At 42.7% G+C, this 13,368-nt stretch overlaps 1 protein-coding gene across 2 annotated transcripts in view; it reads right to left on the bottom strand.

The window, feature by feature from the left end:
* LOC137546180 (pinopsin-like) overlaps positions 1-13,368 on the bottom strand; it is a 312,124-nt gene that overhangs the window by 10,215 nt on the left and 288,541 nt on the right. The window lies entirely within an intron of this gene.

Below are 13,368 nucleotides of genomic sequence, written 5' to 3'. Positions count from 1 at the left end.
GTGTTAGTTTACCGCCACAAATAACGTTTTCCATTTTGGACAAAAAGTTCAATTTTGATCTCATCTGACCAGAGCACCTTCTTCCACATGTTTGCTGTGTCCTCCACATGGCTTGTGGCAAATTGCAAATGGGACTTCTTATGCTTTTCTGTTAACAATGGCTTTCTTATTGCCTCTCTTCCATAAAGGCCAACTTTGTGCAGTACATGACTAATAGTTGTCCGATGGATAGATTCCCCCACCTGAGCGGTAGATCTCTGCAGCTCGTCCAGAGTCACCATGGGCCTCTTGACTGCATTTCTAATCAGCGCTCTCCTTGTTCGGCCGGTGAGTTTAGGTGGACAGCCTTGTCTTGGTAGGTTTACAGTTGTGCCATACTCCTTCCATTTCTGAATGATCGCTTGAACAGTGCTCCGTGGGATGTTCAAGGCGTTAAAAATCTTTTTGTAGCCTAAACCTGCTTTACATTTCTCAAGAACTTGATCCCTGACCTGTCTGGTGTGTTCTTTGGACTTCATTGTGTTGTTGCTCCCAATATTCGACTTAGACAACCTCTGAGGCTGTCACAGAGCAGCTGTATTTGTACTGACATTAGATCACACACAGGTGCACTCTATTTAGTCATTAGCACTCACCAGGCAATGTCTATGGGCAACTGACTGCACTCAGACTAAAGGGGGCTGAATAATTACGCACACCCCACTTTGCAGTTATTTATTTGTAAAAAAAAATGTTTGGAATCATGTATGATTTTCGTTCCACTTCTCACGTGTACACCACTTTGTATTGGTCTTTCATGTGGAATTCCAATAAAATTGATTCATGTTTGTGGCAGTAATATGACAAAATGTGGAAAACTTCAAGGGGGCCGAATACTTTTACAAGCCACTGTATATACCAGTCAGCTGCTAATAAACTGCACATATCTTAGGAAAAGGGCAGTGATGTAGTGGATAAGCATTTGTTAACGTAGTCTATTGAGCTAGTATTCTGAACTGTTTAATGATGGTAAAGCTCAGATTTAGTTGCCTAATACACTTTTTTATTGAAAAAAAAAATGTTTGGAAAATAAAGACTTAAACAGTTGTTTGTTTAAAAAAATCAGCGTTGTACGCCATATGTTGTCAGACGACCATGAGGCTTTTTATGCGCTACACCTGATTTTTTTTTTTTCTTTACTCGGAGTCTAATTAACAAACCCTTAAATGGAAATTAGCTCTAAATGAAAGAGATGGTTCTTTATAGGAAGTTGTTTATAGCTTATGAATTTGTCTCTGGCTTCAGCTACACTTGACTTTCATTTCAGAAGCGTATTATGTTAGAATGTAATTACATCAAAATTAGCTTTTGATAAAATTAGTCCGGCTGCATATTCAGCTGTAGACATGCTGCTTTTTAAATGGTGCATGAAAGAAAATAGCATTCTAGTGTTTGAACGACAAGCTGGAGGAGAATTTGTGGGCAAGGTACCACGCTACTGTATGTATAGTATTTTCTGAGCCGTAATGTATTAATGCATCAGAGGGTCTAGAATGTGTTTTTGGAAGCACTGTATTATATGATAAAATGTAGGACATTAGGTGTTTTTTTTTTTAAATGTACCACTTGATTCAATGGACTATATGAGCTCGGCTCTTATGGTGATATTACTATGTGGCACTTGCTGCTATAACATGATACAGTACACTTCAGAGTATTTGAGCTGCATGCCTGCTCATCTGCCAGTTTTAAGGCAGTGGTACACTGTGCGCCCATACAATACAATACATCTGTTTGTTGTCTCTTTGGTAATGGTGACAAGGATCCACTTAAACCAGGTTTCCTCATGCTTTGATATGGGAGAATCAACTTGATGGCACTGAATTGTGTGATCCTTGCACTTACACTTTTAAATACTGGACATGGGGCTAGTGCTGCTACTGAGCAAATTCTTGCAACCTTGATGTTGTCCTGCTTAATGAACGTGTGACACTACAAGTATGACCAAATGAATTTTACTACCAGAGGCCTTGTGGTGCTTTCTTAAAGGTGCAGTGATCTGAAGTAAATCATGCATTTGTGGGATACCCTGGTACACGCTATGTAAATAGCCTGACAGTTTGAATTACATCTTGCCCTTTATCAGCAGTTTTTACACTGTGGTGTGAGAGCCTCTACTGGCCACTGAGGCACTGGACTGTTGACACCAGCAGCAGTACAGATTGGTGCACACTGTCAGCTAGGACCACCAGAATACCAGGGACGCTGCTGGAGAAGCGAAAAAATGAATCCTCTTATATAACTACCTATGGAAAAGAGAGGTGGCAGACTTCTAGACCAGTGATGAATTAGTCACCACTAACCCAGTGCAGGGATTATTCATTTTAGGTTTAGTATAAATTAGTGGCTGAGGCTGGCTTAGACAATAGGGTAAGAGTATAACACAAAGTCAGAGATTGCAGATTGTATACTTGTATACTGTGCACCAAGTTGTACATCATTAGGTGCACAGAAAGTTATTTAAATGTATATTTCAGGTACATGGGGACATAACAAGGTATCTGTATTGACAGTACCATTTGTTTGGTCAGATTTATGATGTTTCATGTTCACGTTCAACTCGCAAGTGACATTTCACTATTCCTAACTGTAATCCACTGCTTTGTATATTCTATTAATGATGACCTATGTCAGTATTTTTCAAGCCCAGTCCTCATATACTCTCCCCATCTGGTTATGTTTTCAAGATTTCCTTTATCTTGACCAGGTATGAGCATTCAGTTCAGAAATTACTATGGAGATTTTGTTTCAGGCCAATTATTAAAACTTGACTTGTCGGGGAATCCTTGAGGACTGCAGCGTGAAACAGACTTGCAGTATTGTTGGCGGATAAGTCATGAATGGACTTGTAAATACTCATTTTAACAAACTTTTAATATGCACAAGAAAACAGTTACTATAAGTGCAAAGAAATGGGGAACCCACGGCAAAGCTGAGGCTGAAGAGCATATACAGTACAGTACAAGTTCCACAATGCATTGCAGGAGTCTTACAGCCACAGTCATGACTCATAAAGACAAGTGCATTGTAGGACTTGTAGTTCCTTAACAGCTGGAGGGCCAAGTTTGCCCAGGCCTGGTCTACTACACACAACACTCGCAACTACAAACTGAATGTCAATGTACACCTACTCTGAAATTCATAGTTTTGTAATGCCATCAGATTTTGAAAGATCTTAAATATCATGCTCAGTAGCTGGCTAGCCCCAAATCTTCTTTTCCAAGTTGCTAGAATGAAACTGCTGTTTTACTGTACTTTTTATTAATCTAACGTAATGTTTTGTTACAAACTACACTCAAAGAAATCTATTTTATTCTGTCATCCTGAGTTGCGGGATCACTCATAAATTTTATCTGATCTTTTTGTATTCTTAGTGTTTTCGATTAGGGCCCAGACTAATTTTTACTAGATTTGATGGTCTTTTGGTAACTAATTTGTTTTGAACTTCCTGGCTTAATGCCCGTTAGATAAACAATAAAAAAAATGTTTTCCAAGAGCGTCATTTTTGAACAATGTTTGTATACATTTTAACACTTTTCTATTTTGGTTTTGTACATTTTATGTATGCACAATGTGTAGACAAATTTCATGTAAATAAATTGTTTGTTTTTATTTATATTGTGAGTTTTTTTTACTGAGTCACTAATAGAGCGGACATATATCATTTGGGTGACTTTAGGGGCTGGTTCACAAGGACGCCAAGGGGCTTCCGGCGGCTGGAAGCCATCTTGTCCTGTGATGTCTCGTTCGGGGGCAGCAGTACGGCGATCACCAGCTTCCCGTCGCGATCTGAGGTTCTCATCCCCGCAAGGGGACATGAAGACGCGGCGGCTAGGCGACCCTAGAAGCTGCATGCGACTTATAGGGCTGGTCGAAACGACGGGGAAATCGAGATCAGAACGCCGCATTTGCGCAATCGATGGTAGTCATCAGTAACTGCGTAATGTTAAGCGCTCCCATTCACTTGAATGGCAACGTTTAGCCGACAAGTCCTGGACTCTTAGCGATAAACGCTGCCAAGCATCCGTGTGAACTGGCCCTGAAGACTTAGGATAACCTCTGAAGGCATATTTATTATTATTTTTTTCTTGCAGTATGTCACATATTGGAAATGTTAGGTTACTTCCTGACAGGAAATAGAGTAAATCTTTCCAATGCAGACAGATATAAATACACAATGTATTTATTGCTGTGTTTGTAAAGTGTCACTTTCTGTTCCAACTACTCCTAAGTTTATATTAAAGCTCTTCAGGTTTCACAGACAGAAAGTGAAGGAGAATATCACCAATGGGTCACGGGTGGCAAGAACTACTTGCCAGTCACCATAGTAAAGAAAACAGACAAACAAAGGTTTGAATGAAATTGAGCATTAACCTGCATACATATGCCTCTTCATGAAATTAATGGAACTGGTTTCAAAAGAGCTGTAAATTAGCTATTCAGTAATAAAAAGGGTAGGACCACCATTGAAAATGCCACTGATCACAACAAAAATTATTTGTCACCTATATATAATAATAAATAAATTAAAAACATTTCTGTAGTGGATAAAACAAGTTTTTTTTATGAGGAATAAAGGGGTAGAACCACTAATGAAAATGCCACTGATCACAGTCTAAACCTAAAATAACAAATATAAAAGAATAATTTATAAAAAAAAAAAATGCGTAGGGAAAAAATGCTTTTATGTCTTCTCCTGTCTACCACCTGTTTCTTCAGAAAATTGCTATTAATATAAGCTATTGTTAGCCTATTGGACCATTTGGATTCTACTGAACATATCACAGCTGAACTGGATTGCACCAGGATAGAGAAAATGTATCTTTAAAACTGTAATTGGAGCTTCAGAATGTCTTCTTTAGCTGTCAGTCATTGTAATGAAGCGTTGGCCCTCTAGATGTTTGCAAATCTGAAATGTGCAGGCTTGAATAGACAATTTTTTTCAGCAAAATCTTATGTCTTTCTACACATTTCCATCAGCAAAGAAATTACACTCTGTCCCTGCTATCTAGTACCAATCTATAATGGCACAGATCAGGGATACCAATTATCTCCTCTTGTTTATCTTATGAAATCTGTCCCAAGGTCTACATTTTACAGACCTTCTATACTACAATTGAAAGCATGTCAAGACTCTCTTTGGAATATATAATAAATATATATTACATACATATATATGCAGAGAGTGAGAGAGAGAAACAAACTGGTATATGGTACCACTGTAAGATTTTATGTTTGACGATACTAACTGAAATCTACGCCCTGTTTTGATGCTGATTTCGCGGTCAGGTTATTGATTTCAACTCACCGACGCCACGCATTCTCACTGCTCTCATCGCTCCCGCCAATCGCGTTGCTATCTCCCCACTGCAGCTTATTCGCTCTGCCATCTCTATAATGGTAGAGCCCTGTGAGCGGGTCTGGAGCCAATTTCATTGGCTCCTGATCCTGTCTATCAATGTGAGCAACTTCCATTGGCTTACATTGATAGACATGGTATGGAGCCAATGAAAGTGGATCCTGACTGGCTCTCAGAGCTCTGCTGTCATGGCGACAGCAGAGTGGGTGGCCTAAGATTCCTGGCGTGCAGCGTGTACAGTGGTTGCGGCAGGTATGTGCAGTGATTCGTCAGTATTCCGCAGTTTTTGTTACCAGCGGCCTCTGGTCCTTAGAGAACCCGAGGCGGTGTTCTAACAATGCAATCCACATACAGAGGCTGGGTCTGCCTATACAGCTCAGCCTCTGTTGCTATTTCAATCCCCCCTAACTTCCACCTGCACTCTGTAATCAGCCATAAATAACAGCCGCGCTGCTGACACACAGCGTGTCAGAGCGGGCTGTGTTTACATCTGTCCTGTCAGTCTGCCGCTCCCTCCGCCTCCTGCAGAGCTCCGGTCCCCGCCCGCGTCCCTTCCCTCACCGCTGATTGGAGGAAAGGAAAGCGGGCAGGGATCGGAGCTCTGCAGGAGGCGGGGGGAGCGGCAGACTGACAGGACAGATGTAAACACAACCCGCACAGCTGTGATTTATGGCTGGTTGCAGAGTGCAGGGGGAAGTTAGGGTGGATTGAAATAGCAACAGAGGCTGGGCTGTATAGGCAGACCCAACCTCTGTATGTGGATTGCATTGTTAGAACCCCGCCTCGGGTTCTCTTTAAGGGGGCAGAGACCGCTGGTACTTAAGTGGTTAAACACCTATTGATCTGATAATATTTAGATTGATGCTATGCAAAATTAGTGTTGTCAAAACCATGGATCTTCATAGTTTACTGTTGTGAAAATGTTTGTAAACCTACTAGAATAGGTTTGAACACAAACCAGATCATCTTTGTTAAACACTACTTCATCTACAATAGATATGTTTATACAAATATTTACAGTTTCTACAAATCCATGTCATTTTAAAAGGTAAAAAGACTGCTACCACTGAAAATTTTTATTGGGACTGAAAACACAGCATTTTATTGGATCTGAAACACAGTACCCCTAGTTAGCTGTATTTTGAAGTCAATGTTTGGGCAAATACTATACATCACCTTACAGTCACCACCCATCTGAAGTGGCAATAGTAAAAAAAAAAGTCAATAACACAGCCATTTACATTCAAACAAACTGCTACATGAGCCTTTCATAAATAAACAGCATATCAATTTTAAAGCTTCATCTCACGCTACTTTTCATAGCTTCATGGACCAGCAGGGGACACATGCGTAGGGTGAACTTTAGGGGTCCAAGGAAGTTGCCCCTTAAAATGACAGTTCTAGCAGTAAATTAACATCCGCATTTATCTGGTTTCTTATGACCACTCTGATTTTACCTCATAATTTGTCCTTTGCAGAATCTTCTGGATTCTGACATTTAACAAATGCCAAACCTGATGGTATTCTTGAACTGGTCCATAGTAAAAATCTGTTCTAGCATAAGGCTATCCACATCACTGCCCAGGTTCCCCATATACACTATAAGAGGCTTAACCGACACTGAACTGGGCTTCTTTTTACTCATGGACATCTCTTGACACTGCACCACTGGATACTTCTCCATGATGCAAGATCAAACTGGAACAGAAAATGTGTACGTATAGCAATGACACCTGTCGAGCTGGGTACTGGGCATGGGTGCCTGCAGATACTTTTCTGGGGGGTTGGGTCAAGATTACCTGCTCACAGATGCAAGCACGATATATAGGTGTTGCGCAAAGCATGCTGCAAAAAAGTGAGCCAGACCATGAGATACTGTGGGTGGAGCCAAATGTACATGCACCTAAGTGCAGTGTGCTCCTCCTTGATGACTTATCACCTAGAGTGTTTATTATATAGTGGCAATGATTAACTACCCTGGTAAACTTTTATCAGAATTATTATCAACTGCGGCTAGTAAACTGTGAGAAACCCTTAGCAGAGGATTAGTGGGGTTGTTCCCGGTGGTGATACTATTACACAGGATGGGAGAAAAGATCAAAGATAATTTTTTAGCTGCAGTTTCCGCTATTATTCCTTGAAATTAATCTTTGTTGATATCAGTATCACTTTCTGACGTTTCTCAGTAGGCTTGTGCTGACATGGTGACACTGCTAGGTGCCTATTTTGTATTTCATTAAGAGCAGTTCAGAGAGGACTGTAAGGAGAGTTGCAATGTGTATGAAGAGTCTAGGGATGCCAGGGACATGGGCAGAGACAGCCCCAGACTCAGTTTCACCATTTGCAGTGACTGAGGTGTCTGCAGTGACTTCTTATTTTTACACAAGACCCCTGACAGCAGCAGAGCTTTATACATGTCCAGTATTCTCCCTAGAGCCTGTTAGCGGGGCACGCCGCCCACCAGAAATTCCTGAGCTCTTGGCTGCCAATCAGCCACCATCCACAGCGGAACTGCTTTTGCAGGCAGCTCGCTGTCGCTCAAGGACGCTATACCTACCCTCCTTCTCAATTCCTGTCCATCAGTGGTATGAAGGGAGGGAGGGACAGGGAAAGTACTGTATGACGTTGTGTCATGCAGCTCAGAAGACTCTGCCTCTCACTACCACCCTTAACAAGTCACATTACAGCTTCACCAGCAGGGGGTGTGGCCTGCTGTGTGGGTCAGCTAATGTGCTGCTGCTATCGATGCTCCAAGCCGCTGGGTCTGTGCGTTTCCTGGCTGTAGAGAGGGGGAAAAAAACAAGGATGCTTTCCAATGGGGCTCCTTAGGGTTATATTATCAGTCATTCTCCATTGACATGCTGGCCTCTTGTTTTCAAAGTAATCTGGTACAGCAGGCATTGGTTATGATCTCAGTCCAAAAGGTCCATACCCACATAAAAATTAAACAGCGTGATATTAGGTAACCATCATTTAACAGAGATCTGTTAAACAAGTTACAGATGGCTGACGAACCGTGATGCTCATTTTGTTTTGAAAGGACGTCCTGAGGGATCACAATGGAAATGATTGTTCAGACGAAATGCTAGTTTCCACTAAAGTCAATGGACTTTAGCAAAAACATGGTTCCATTTGAATGATTGCTTGCATCCTGTTGGTCACATAACTCCGCTTCCGATGTTCAAAGATAGATTGTGGATCATTGTTCATGGTGGAATTCTGTGATCTATCTTTTCGTGGGTACTCAGTTTTAGTCTGAAATTGCTACGACATGTACAAATATCCAGCTGTAGCCACTAATGGCAGCTTTCGACACAAGTGCCTATGTTGGGACCCAAAATAAATTTGCCACTTCGATGTGACCCTCCCTTTCCACTCAGCATGACCTTTCTTAACCACCCAGGTACATTTTTCATGCCACCCGGCTGGAAAAAAATTCTGGGGAGAACACGGATGTCATTCAGGTGATGTCCTTCTGACCCCAGACCTGAAGAAAGTAACGGCAGCATGGTGACGTAGTGGTTAGCGCTCTTGCCTTGCAGCGCTGGGTCCCCGTTTTGAATCCCAGCCAGGTCAACATCTGCAAGGAGTCTGTATGTTCTCCCCGTGTCTGCGTGGGTTTCCTCCCACATCCCAAAAACATACAGATAAGTTAATTATCTTCCCCCTAAAAATTGACCATAGATTATGATATAGTACATGCACTACAAGATACATACAGTGGGTTGCAAAAGTATTCGGCCCCCTTGAAGTTTTGCACATTTTGTCACATTACTGCCACAAACCTGCATCAATTTTATTGGAATTTCACGTGAAGGACCAATACAAAGTGGTGTACATGTGAGAAGTGGATCGAAAATCATACATCATTCCAAACATTTTTTACAAATAAATAACTGCAAAGTGGGGTGTGCATAATTATTAGGCCCCCTGAGTCAATACTTTGTAGAACCACGTTTTGCTGCTATTACAGCTGCCAGTCTTTTAGGGTATGTCTCTACCAGCTTTGCACATCTAGAGACTGAAATCCTTGCCCATTCTTCTTTGCAAAACAGCTCCAGCTCAGTCAGATTAGATGGACAGCGTTTGTGAACAGCAGTTTTCAGATCTTGCCACAGATTTTCGATTGGATTTAGATCTGGACTTTGGCTGGGCCATTCTAACACATAGATATGTTTTGTCTTAAACCATTCCATTGTTGCCCTGGCTTTATGTTTAGGGTCATTGTCCTGCTGGAAGGTGAACCTCCGCCCCAGTCTCAAGTCTTTTGCAGTCTCCAAGAGGGTTTCTTCCAAGTTTGCCCTGTATTTGGCTCCATCCATCTTCCCATCAACTCTGACCAGCTTCCCTGTCCCTGCTGAAGAGATGCACCCCCCGAGCATGATGCTGTGTTATGATCGCTTCTGCAGCGTTTACTGCTGACTGCAGTGGTATTGCAAACCAAGCAGTTCTAATGTCATTACATGCATTTGCTTGCATAGTTTGGTTTGCACTTAAACTAGTTGCTGATTCCATCTGCAGTCGCTCTGAAGTTAATGACAGTTTAATATGCTTTTGTGTAAACAAACATTGTCTGCTGCAGTGGAGGGGCGGTCCCTTTCCTGCAGGCTGCATATCATTGTCTGCCTTTTCCTGCTATCAGCCTGTGATTAATTACCATTCACTTGTGTGGGAATCTGCAGGTCTGCTCCCATTGGATGACCTCAGTATAAAGAACTGCTTCCTGCAATGCCTCATGGGCTATCATAGTCTCAGATTGTATCTGTTACTCTGCTCGTGCCCCACCTCGTTCCTGGTCCGTGTGGACTGCGCTGACTCCTGCGAAGGGGTCAGCGAGTCCTCCTAGTTCTGCTCTTGTTCTAGAAGTTGCTACTTGCTTGTCTTGTGTCATATATTGGTTCATCGCCAATATATACGCATACTTGCGCATTTTGTTATTTTCCTTGTATTTGTGTTACGTTGATATATCGGTGTCGCTGATATATACGTACACGAACTGTTTATTTCCTGTGTTCAGTTAGTCAGTTTTCCAGCACGTTTTGGTAGTTTGCGCGTACCGTGAACACCCGTGCTGAGCTAGTTATCCTGTTCCTGGTCCTGTTTGTGGATTGCGTTCATCTCTGCGAAGAGATAGCGAATCCTTCTGAGTCCTGTTCCCTGTATTACTCCAGTCCTAGTCAGCGTTCCTGCTTATGTCATATATCGGTTCATTGCCGATATATACATATGTTAGTCAGACCTTACAAAGAGTTTCATTGATAGCTGTAATTGTAATACGCTAGGAAAACATACTTATTGTATATTTATCTGTGTTACGTTCATCTGTCTCGATCCTGCTATTTTCTGACTATCCTGTCCTGTCTTTGTGAGGCACGCCATCGCCGCAACGCATTGGCTGCCTCATTCCAGTCTGTCTGGTTTTGGACGCTTGCTGTCGCTAAGTAGCCGCTAGCTAGCAAGCGTTCATTCTGTCTACTTATTCTGATCTCCTCAGTCCTGGTTTATGCGCTCAGCGCTACTTTGCGCTGAGACGTTATTACGAAAGTGTTGTTTGTGGCTGTTCGGATCTGCACCGGCTCTGTGCGCCACAATCTCCTATTGGAGTCAGTCCTCTCCTCCACTAAACTGGGGATATCCTGATCCCTTGTGCTGGTGTGTGTACCTCCTTCACGTCAGCTTATGTGTTGTATGCTGACTGTGGAGATTACACCTCCAAGTGTGACATGCTGCCACCACCATATTTGACAGTGGGGATGGTGTGTTCAGAGTGATGTGCAGTGTTAGTTTTCAGCCACACCTAGCGTTTTGCATTTTGGCCAAAAATTCCATTTTGGTCTCATCTGACCAGAGCACCTTCTTCCACATGGTTGCTGTGTCCCCCAAATGGTTTGTGGCAAACTGCAAACGGGACTTCTTATGCTTTCTGTTAACAATGCCTTTCTTCTTGCCACTCTTCCATAAAGGCCAACTTTGTACAGTGCATGACTAATACTTGCCCTATGGACAGAGTCTCCCACCTGAGCTGTAGATCTCTGCAGCTTGTCCAGAGTCACCATGGGCCTCTTGACTGCATTTTTGATCAGTGCTCTTCTTGTCCGGGCCTGTGAGTTTAGGTGGATGGCTTTGTCTTGGTAGGTTTAAAGTTGTGCCATACACCTTCCATTTCTGAATGATCGCTTAAACAGTGCTCCGTGGGATGTTCAAGGCTTTGGAAATCTTTTTGTAGCCTAAGCCTGCTTTACATTTCTCAATAACTTGATCCCTGACCTGTCTTGTGTGTTCTTTGGACTTCACGGCGTTGTTGCTACCAATATTCTCTTAGACAACCTCTGAGGCCTTCACAGAGCAGCTGTATTTGTACTAACATTAGATTACACACAGGTGCACTCTATTTAGTCATTATCACTCATCAGGCAATGTCTATAGGCAACTGACTGCACTCAGATCAAAGGGGGTCGAATAATTATGCACACACCACTTTGCAGTTATTGATGTGTAAAAAATGTTTGGAATCATGTATGATTTTCGTTCCACTTCTCATGTGTACACCACTTTGTGTTGGTCTTTCATGTGGAATTCCAATAAAATTGATTCATGTTTGTGGCAGTAATATGACAAAATGTGGAAAACTTCAAGGGGGCCGAATACTTTTGCAACCCACTGTACATAGACATATGGCTATGGTAGGGACTAGATTGTGAGCCCCTCTGAGGGACAGTTAGTGACAAGACAGTATATTCTGTACAGCGCTGCTTATTATATCGGTGCTATATAAATACTTAAATAAAAATAAACAGTGGCTAAACACAAGGTTAGTGTTACCTAATGCTGGTCTGCAGCTTGCTTCTCAGGCAAAACATGTACATATTACTGTGCAGTAGATCCCAAGCAACGTGACTTTTCCTATACATGTAAAAAACAGGTTATCCACTTGCAGTGCTTTCCCATAGGATATTGCGGGCACTGCAGTGCAGTCATTACGTTTTTTTTTTAACAAGAAGCAGTCGTGATTACTCACATAATTCCAATGTATGTCGGCAACAGGCATACAAGTAAAGCACGGGTTTGGAGTTAACAGGAGACCGCCTCCCAGCTGTCCACTCCATGTGATACCGCTAGTCAGTAAAGGTCAGCTGTATCCTCCGCTCCCCGGCTCACTCACTAGCTCCATAAAAATGTTTGAGATGGTATCATGCTATTGTGGGGTGGTGTATGTCTTTTACATGCTGGATGCAAACAGAGGAATGGAGAGGAGGACAACAGAGCCCATAATTGACCAGATGGCCTGGGATTATAGCAGGGGTCCCCAACTTTTTTGGACCCAAGGACCGCTTTGATGCAAGATATTGTTTCCAAGTCCTGGCAGACTGGGATGAGGAAAAAGTCGATCGAGGTGGAGGGGGTAATGCGAATGCAAGATTCATCTCTACACTGTATATCAATACTGAGTCACCTATGGAAACATTACACCTTTTTTTTGCATCTCATTCATTCTAAAACTCAGGGCTGGGCCGAGGCAGAGGCTGGATAGGCTCCAGTCTCTGGGTGCAGGGCTACAAGGGCACCAGGAGGAGGGCCTGGGATGGGAACCTACCTAATACTGGAGGTACGTCTGGCTATCTAAACTGGGCGGGGGGTCTTCCTAATAGTAGTAGTAGTGCCAATACTGGGGCAGGCACAATTCATGGGAGGGCACAACTCGAGATCTCTGCCTCTAGTGCTGGAGAACCTTGTCCTGGCCCTGCTAAAACTGGCCATACATCTAGTGATTTGGCGGCCTATTGACCATCCAATTCGATAATGATCAAATCGGATGCAAATTGGTGCCACCAGCAGAATGCCTGATTGACAATTCGGCCTGAAATTTGTTGAATATATCAGTCGGACATTCTGGAAAACCCCAGGCTGCTGTACTTGGTCGCGTACACGGTGGTAACTGCGTGCCAAATCAGGACAAAGACGATAGACCC

Source organism: Hyperolius riggenbachi, chromosome 2 (assembly GCF_040937935.1).
Source record: "Hyperolius riggenbachi isolate aHypRig1 chromosome 2, aHypRig1.pri, whole genome shotgun sequence".
NCBI lineage: Eukaryota > Metazoa > Chordata > Amphibia > Anura > Hyperoliidae > Hyperolius > Hyperolius riggenbachi.
Note: the sequence above shows the minus strand (reverse complement) of the source record. Positions and strands in the feature narration are given on the sequence as shown.